This window comes from Harpia harpyja, chromosome 3 (genome assembly GCF_026419915.1).
Source record: "Harpia harpyja isolate bHarHar1 chromosome 3, bHarHar1 primary haplotype, whole genome shotgun sequence".
In the NCBI taxonomy this organism is placed as follows: Eukaryota; Metazoa; Chordata; class Aves; order Accipitriformes; family Accipitridae; genus Harpia; species Harpia harpyja.
In genome coordinates, this window is record NC_068942.1 from 71,341,642 (window position 1) to 71,350,701 (window position 9,060).

Below are 9,060 nucleotides of genomic sequence, written 5' to 3' on the forward strand. Positions count from 1 at the left end.
GTACATATAGATATACAGAAAAATACCTTCCCTCTATAGACATGGCCAAAGATCTAAAAAAGTCAATGTCTCTTCTAGTTGGCCCAAAGACATCCTTCAAAATTTAGAGAAAGATGTGAATACTAGAGAGGGAGAAACTGCAACCTGTCTTTCCAACTGATAGCTGAGATTAAATCCAGAATAGTTGTTTTTCCCCATTGAGCTATATGACTATATTGTGACAGGTATGCCATTTGAATCTACTTTTTCACAGTGTGGAGAAACATAGTTCAACTGACTTTCTGTGAGAGTAAGGCCTCTCTCTGGCTATATTAATATACATACTGGCGTACAGCAAACATGATTTAAAGCAAAGGCCTGCTGAGAATTAATGTTCCAGATAAACGTTTGTTTTTTGCCTGATGCAGCACCAGGATGAATGGGCTGTTGTTAGGTTGAATTCTTTTCTTGTTACCAAGCAGGTCTCCCAGTAGCACTTGCAAAGATAAGGGGATCAGATCTCCAAACTCAGGGTGAAAGATGATCACTAGATCATGATGGAAATTATTCTCTTGCTTTCAAGTTATCAGGTAGTGGCCATTACTACAGACCATTGTGTTAGTTTGGAAACATATGAAATACCCTATTTTCTTCATCCCTAATACTGAGATTGTTGCCATACCATTAATATGCCCTTCTTATCTTTTCTCGCTTTTCCTCATTTGATATGTAACTTCACACTTTGCTTTGCTTGACACTTTGCTGTGTAACCTATATCCCAAAAAGAACACAAGTGACTGTGGGTCATATTTGTTTGGTAGCAGGTCTGGCAGCTGATTGTCTTCCAAGTTGTCCATACAGGATATGTAGCCGGTTGGCATATAGCGATTTCTACCTTGTAAATCCAAGGTCTCCTCCTTTATCACGTTGCTTCACAACAGAGATAAGTGTGTCCTGCAAACACATTTCTTTTCATCTGAATCTTTTTATGGATTTGCTTTGACTATGTTCCTTCCTTTTTCATGTTTGCTTTCCACAGTTATCCTAGGGAACACATTTTCTGGTAGGAATACTCACCAAGTGTGAATTTAGCGTGAAAACACATTTCAAACTCATAACAACCACTTACATCACAAAATAATTCCAGAAAGTTACACTCACCCACTTGGGAACAGAAACATATCACATCATCAGAATATCAACATCTCCCAAGGAACTGGCCACAAATGAGACACAGAGCACAGATTGTTCCAATAAATTATTTAGCAAATAACTCTGAACAATAGGTCCATATGTAAATATTGTGATCTTTTCTCAGATAATCTATGAAGAGAAATTATTTAGCTATGTGTCAGGTGAATTATTCAACTGAATACTTGGAAAATAAGTGAGATGCAAAACTTCTGCTCTTAAAGAAGTCCTCCTTTTAATCAGCTAATCTTGTTAGCAAGTTGGCTTCTAACATAGGAAAAATGGAAAGAGGATGAAGCAGAACAGTTTCTTCCTGAAGAGCATTGATTATATGTCAGCAACATCCTTGTTTTAAATCTGGAGAAGTAGTCTCCGAATGCTAGTAACTTCCTTAAATCTTTCTTCAAGTTTGTAAAGTTATGCCTAGTCCAGGCACTACATCTCAAAACTTCGGCAGAGATGCCCAAGGTCATAGTTAATACGTTTCTCAAAGAGATTTAAGAAATTAGCAAAAAAGGTTCCTCATGCAGCTCTGTTTGTTTCTTCTGTTGCATCACAAACTGTATTTCCCTCTTCTTGCACCTCTCCTGAGTTATATCACAGCACCCCACTAAGGAAAAGATTAATACATCGAGTGACTCTCTCTTTCAAAACCACATTGAAATGCTTCTCCAAGAAACGCAGCCTGCATCCCCCTTGAGCAACGAAGTCTGCCATCTGGTAGGTTTGTTCTTTATAGTCATTTAGAGGATATTAAATCTTCTTTTGTATGCAGAGAATTAGGTGGTGGAGGGACTTAGCATTCTATTTAAGAAAAAAAAAAAGGGAGGAGAAAAAACAGTTCAGAAAGTCATTGTGTCCAGAGAAGAATATTAGAGAGACATTAAGCAGAAAGACAAAAGGCAAGCTAGCATCAGCTCCTTTGAAAGCTGTAAATCATTCCGACTCCTCGGGTGGTTGGTTAAGTTCATTGTTAGTTGGGTAATTATTGTCCTTTCTTAGAACCTAAGCTTCTAAACATATTTTGAAACAAAATCATCCAAAATGAGCAGCCAGGAAGACCTAATGGTGTCAAGGGGGAGTCAGGGAAAAAATATGTTCAAACAGAGCCTTCAAAGAAACCCATAACTTCCCATTTACATAGCTAAATTGCTTATCTTTGGAAAATTAGGGCTTTTTCAAGCTGTTCTCTTTGGTCACTGAGGAAGTGTTGAAGGTAGCTGGTTCCTAAGGGAGAAAAAGCCTCCAGACAAGGTTTTTGGTTTACTTTGGGGACTTTTAATGACCCTCTAACCTGGAGACTAATGGCGCAGGCTAATGCTTCTAGATCTGTTGTTTCAGCGGATGCCAGGAGTGTTTGCCCAGGTGGAGTGCCCCGTCTGTGAAGTGGAGGCTGTTTGCAGACTCTTACAGCTGGAGGGATCAGGTAAATCCAGACAGAGTGAAGAGACAGCAAATCTACGGGCATGCTAGAAATTCAGGAGACTTGTGCAAGGTCTGATACTCTAAAGCAAATGATATACAGTGATTGATGGCATGCAAAGACATAGACTAGCAGCTTCTAAAACAGGCTTCACAACCCTAGAAGGTTTAAGCAGGGCCATAAACCTAAGTTAGATTCAGGTTAATTTTGTTTTAATGCTGACAACTGTGGTTGTTTTAAGCATTCTGTCTATAAGTGAGGATTCAAGGAAAAGAAAAGTTGAGACCATTGAGCTAGACAGTGCCACCACGAAATGCAGAAGAGCCCTGAATTTGAAACCACTGTAGCACCTGCATCGGTGAAGTGTCCAGTGCCACACAGAGCAGCCCTGAGCTAAGTTCTCTAGAAATGTGGGGAAAAGTAGTAGCAATCAGGAGTGCCATTTTGTGCCATCCTGTAGCCTCACCCTGCAAATTCATCCAGACTTGCAGGACACAGCTGGCCCAGCTGCCTATCTGGGACTAACTACATAGTCACCTCAGGGCTCGTATAAGTCAGAAACTCTCTAAAATGGGAATTCAACTGTTCATGAATCATGGCAAAGACAGAAGAAGCCCTCAGAAAAATACTATATGTCCATCTGAAGTGCTGACCCAGCACAGGGCAGCACCTACACCACAAAGTAGATCCATGTGAGCCAGCTGGAAGAACCAGATGCAAATTGGAGCAGCCCTCTGGCTCACATTGCTACCTGTAGGGAAAAATAACTCTGTAAGTACCAGCAGCAGCAGCAGATCTCCAAACCCCTCCACTATTCCTCTGGATTCACAGACAGTCAGATTCCTACCAGACTCATGTGTCAGCAGGTCATAAAAAGTTTTAAGTCGCCTTTTCTTTTTCTGACGTTCTGGAAGAAGTTGTACTAACAATGAGCCACTGCTTGACAGCTCTGAATCCCAAGCTGTTGGGATACAGTGTGACTTCCAACATATTGCTTCCAGCCCCCACCACCCACGGGGAATGGCCTGGCAGGGGGAGCAGCGCAGCCTGTTAGGAGGAGCCTCTAACAAAGAGATCCCTTATTCCCTGCACTCAGCCAAAGGGCAGCACCCACATCAGTCAATGCAAGGAAGCCAGTTCAGCTTCTTGCGGGTCAAGAGTTCAGAAGAGTGGTGATAACTTTACACATTTTTTGTGCTGCGTGGCCCAAATTAAAGGATGCAGAATGAAAGATACCACATCCAGAAAGGATGGAGGGTTTTTCTACCTTGAACTGCAGCTTCAAACCCATGCAGGAAAGCTAACCCTAGAGGGCTGAAAAAGGAAGAAAAAAAATCAAACGCCACCAACTGCTGTCATTGGACCTGGCTTCGCTCCAAGGTCTGTCAGTGCTGAGATTGATTAGGATATATGGTATCCTGGAAACAGTCGGTACCTTCAGCTGGTTATAAAGCCATTTTAATTGTCTCGCTACCACCATGGCAACCATACTCTCAACCACAGCCTCCAGGAGGGGAGACAGGCTGTTGGAGGACAGTCCTGTGCCTATAGAACACATCTGATGATGATGCAGTGATCCAGATGGATAAAACCTTGCTCCAATGCCTGAAGGGACCAAATTTGGAGAAGGAAATGAAGCCAGTACTGTCATCCATAGTAACGTGTTATCATAGCCAACATTAAGCATAATAATTTAAACGAACCTTTGGTATTATACAAGGAGGCCCCCATTACGGCAATCCCTGCAGGTCTTATCCCGTGAACAACTCCTGCAGCGTTGCACACCCACGGGTGGAGTATGCAGGGCCACGTTCCCTGCACAGCAGCAAGGGACGAAAATGTGTGGCCTTGAAAGCATGTCAGGGAGTGAAGCCTGAAGGGATGGGGAAAGGGTGTAAGTAGGAGCTCTGCAGCCAAGGAAAGACAGGTGTTTTAATAAAAAGTTACTCTCCTCCTTCCAGTAAGTTTTTTATATTTAACATCAGAAAGCTCTGTGTGATTCTTTATTATTTTCCCAGCCCGTAGCCCTGGCATTTGAAGCTCCTGTGATTCTCATGCTCAGTGCATGTTAATACACCTTACCTTCTCCAGTTCAAGCAGCACCACGGCGTGACCAGATTTTCTGACCCAAAAGCCCTTGTACTAGGTGGGAATTGATCCCTTTTGCTGCTGCCTGATTTGTGTGAGAGCTGAGCCTGCTGTTGCCAGCTAGCCCATGCCCGCTTGGACCGAGGAGCTGTGCTGCCTGGGTTTTCCTTCAGGATATGTAGCCATGGGACTTTATGTATTACGAGATGCTTCACAAAAACACCTTTTAAAATAATCATGTATCTGCAAATGAATTGGAAACTCTTCTCTCCCCTGTCTCTGCAAAGACATTACTCAGTCAAATGCAACCAGAAAATTGAAGGACTGAGAATTTTCAATCAGGACTGGGGTGATTAATTGTCTCGGAGCACTCACAAGGTGACCTGCATGGCAAACAACAAGGTATGACATCTCACGATTCACGACGAGAGGTGTGTCCAGGAGGGACAGCAGTGATCCATAGAGAGGAGAGAGATGGGAGAAGAAAGGTCAAACTTACAACACTAAATTCACAAGGTTAATAATGCCTTAGCATCATGCATGTTTATCTGATTCCTTCACTTTGGCTGAGCCGGCACGGCTGTCCCTGCTTCTGATGTTACCCTGCAACAGAGGCAAAAGAAATTGGTTTCTTTTAATCTATGGCAAAAAGGTTTATGGTAAGACACACAGTAAGATGGACAGTTGCCACCTCTCAGCTGATGCACTGACTTGTTAAGGCACGTGAAAAAAAGCAGCATACACACCATGAAGAAGCAAGGTGATAGCTGCATCTCTTGCACACAGCTCTACAGGCAGATACAGAAGATGGACACATACGTGTGCAAGCGTCACTGTAGACATCCACCCTGTGGAAATTGCATGTCTAACCTGGGTGCCTTTGGCCATAATAACAAGTCAGATCTTGGCAGAGGCTCAAGACAGGGGCTTCTCTGATGCAGCAGTGCTGCACTGGGGGCTTGCACATGGTCCCCTCCTGAGAAACCGGAGACAGCACATGCAGCTGGCGTCACCCAGGGCCTCAGCACCAGCACGTCTTACCGAGCCTCCGGACCACAGGTTTTCATCTTGATTTAGTGTGCAGGATGAATGGCCTTCCCCCAACCAGTCTTACTCCAGATCCGAAAATGCAAGCTCCTTCTCTTGGAGCCAAGAATTATTTCTATGATATTATTTAATAAAGGCACCTATCCAATACTTGGGGTGTCCTGGCATAATCAATCATGAAATTAAATTCAATTTGTGCAGTGTTCAAATCAATTCTGCGGGAATAACACTGGCTGACTGGCACTTACCCTGTTCATCATCTAGAGAGCCTTTGCTGTCCAGCCTATTTTAGTAACTGCAGTGGGCTTCAGAAACCACCAGTATGGGGCTTCCAGGAGCCTACATGGAGCATATCCCCTCCACATCCTCTGCTTACCCAACTGGTGTCTGATCAACTTGCCCATGGAGGGAAGTGAATTCCCCACTCGGGGCCTCAAAGGTTGCAAACGCAACTCCAAAGCCCTCCTGGAGAGCACCAGGCAGATGCTGGTTGCTTCATCTGAATGTTTTCACTAGCTGCCACGGACACATCTTGAGCTGACAGAGGCATGGACCGTATCACAAGTGTTCGTGTGAGAAATGAAGGGTCACATTTCCTCACTAGATACATGGTAAACACCCAGTCGAGGTATTGCTACAAGAGGACCATCAAACAGCATCTGGGGATTTCTTTGATCCAAAGGGACCTCAACCATCCCATCTGGTTGTCCACATTGTTCCTTATTATCCCTACTGCTCTGTCTGGGTAGTGTCCCAGCCAGCTGCTCTTAAATCAGTCTCAGCTAGCGGTTGCCCATTGCCCAGTGACATCCAAAGAAGGGAAGAGAGCCCTCGACCAGTGCCCAGCCCTCGAAGGCCCCAACATGCTGGTGGGGAGGAAGGACAGAGAGGGTCTGAGCTGTACCTGTTACCTGAAAGCCCCTCAAGAAGAGGCACAACCGCCCACTTCCCCACCATGATCTCTGTGAGGAGCAGGAGCAAAGCCCCACCACACTCTGCAGGGCACCGTGGGGGCTGAAGGCAGACATCATGTCCCACAGTACTCACAGGGCTGGGTGCAGCCCCTGTGTGCCACCGAGGCACACCTGCCACCCAGGACTACACAGATCCTGTGGTGGAGACAGAAGCTTGTTCTTTTCTTCCTTGTGGCCACTAAACCAAAAGAAATAGTTGTTTACACAAAACTCAAAACAGCTTTAAAACATCTTTTTTCTGACAGCAGTCACCCCCTGTCCCTGCTCTCCACCTTGCCTGTTGCAGCTCCTGGTGAAGCAACTCAGGAAAAAGTGCAAGCAGAAACCTGCTTGTGGGGAGTGGAGAGTAGAAGTGGAAGCAGAGGCAAAGGTCCCTCAGTGGCACCGCACTGTCTCCACTGACCTCCCTGCAAGATTCTGGTGCCATTAGATGGGATGGAGATGCCCACGGAGGGCAGCAGCAGTTTCTCTGTTTCACCCACTGGAGCAGCTTGGCCAGCTCCCTAATAACATCCTGGGGTTCTAGTCACAGGGATGCCTTCTTCCTAAAGATTTCCTGCAATTCCTAATGTTATTGGGAAGTTGGTTTTAACATCCACCCTATAAATCTCCCCTTACAGCTGTTTTGTCCTCAGACAAGAAAAACTCACGATTACAAGTCTGGGAACAAAACTGCCAGAAACAAATGGCCAGCCCATTGCCACAGCAGAGTTCATCCTCAGCACACCGCGTCTTTAAGTACTGAAGCTATATATTGCATATATAGGTTTAAACCGATAGCTACATTTTACACACAGTTGCAAAAGGAGTGTGTAAAAAGCACGCAGTGTGTAAAAGCTCACAGCTCAGGAGCAGCTCCCAAAGGAGAGCTGACACAACCAGTTCTTGAGTGGCTGTCCATGCCCATAACCCTGGCACTGGAAAATGTCCTGGTAGATATACTCTCTGTACAGAGAGTGTACATATATCTACCATATATCCTTTGGGAAGGAGCTGCCTTCACTCCCAAATGGGTTCACTGGGCATGGGCACAGTCTGTCCACTGTCCCTCCTGTCCACTGTCTGGGTGCACGAAGAGCTGAACACAGCTGTGCTAGCACTGCCCCACTGCCCTAATTCAATTACCTTTTACCACTGCCCACAGAAACAGGCGGGTGTCTTCTCTTAAATCAGCAGCAGCTGACATTTTTCTCCCCACCAGCCAAGCATGAATCACCCTGAAATGGAGGCCGAGCTCCTTGTTTCCTGACAACTCAATGTTAGCCCGAGCAGAGGAGATCGAAGAGGAGGTTACACATGGTCTCCTCTTGCCCTGCCTGCTGCTGGCTGGGCAGAGGCTCCAGCGCCTGCAGCCATGCCTCCCCCGATCCTCCATGTGCCCCATGCCCTCCGTGCGTGCTGGCACTGGTTTCACAGGACCTCACACGAACCAAATTCTGGAAGGGCCTCCCCGGTTGACATCCATCTCCCCTTCAGTGCTCACACTGCTCCATCGTGCTCTCCAGTGCTCGTGCTGGAATCGCCAGTCTTGGGAAAGGCATCAAAGGCAGGGCCTGTTCTGGCAGCTGTGGTGCATGTCCCTCCCTGGAGCCCCCCTGCTCCCGGGGCCAAGCGAAGAGGGGACCCCAGGGGCTGCATCTCTGCCGGCCGAACCCACAGCTCCAATTGCTGGATGTGCAGCAGGAGGAAGGCATGTCTCGGCCCCCCTCACACCCCTCAGCGCCTGCGCTCGAGCTGCTTCCCTGGGGGATGCACAGCAGTGCGGGGGGGGGGGGGACCATGCTCCTTTGTACAGCCCTCCGGGGCCACAGCCCTCCACCGCTGCTCCGCAGGCTCCTGCCACGAGAGTGCCTCACCCCACTGCGGGTGTTTTCTGCCTCTTTCCCCAGCATCACAAATAGAAGCAGAGCTGCAAACGCTCCCCTGACAGCCTCTCTCCAGTGGGTTTGAGGTGGGCTCCTGATAGCCCCCTGGCAGGGGGGAGCCCCTTATCACAGCCCTGGCATCGTGTGCCTGCCAGCCCCAGCTCTGTGGCCCCTCTGGACGAGGTGGTGGTGATGGGATGCTGCCCCCAGGAGAGCGTGTCCCTGCCGCGGGCAGGGGGTGCAGCTGGGAAACTCGCCCTGGGGTGAAGCACCCGCTCCCCCCTCGAGAGAAACCCCCAAAAAGAACCAGAAAAAGTTTGTGCCTCCTGAATTCAGCGTTTTCTCAGCAGGGACCGCTGCGGGGAGGGGTCGGGTCAGCCCCACACCCGTGAGCAGGGCAAGGGGGGGAACCGCTCCGGGACAGTGTCCGCTCCCGGGGCCCCTCTGTCCCGCGCATGGGGCGCTGCGTGGGCCGGGACCGTGCGGGGGCCGG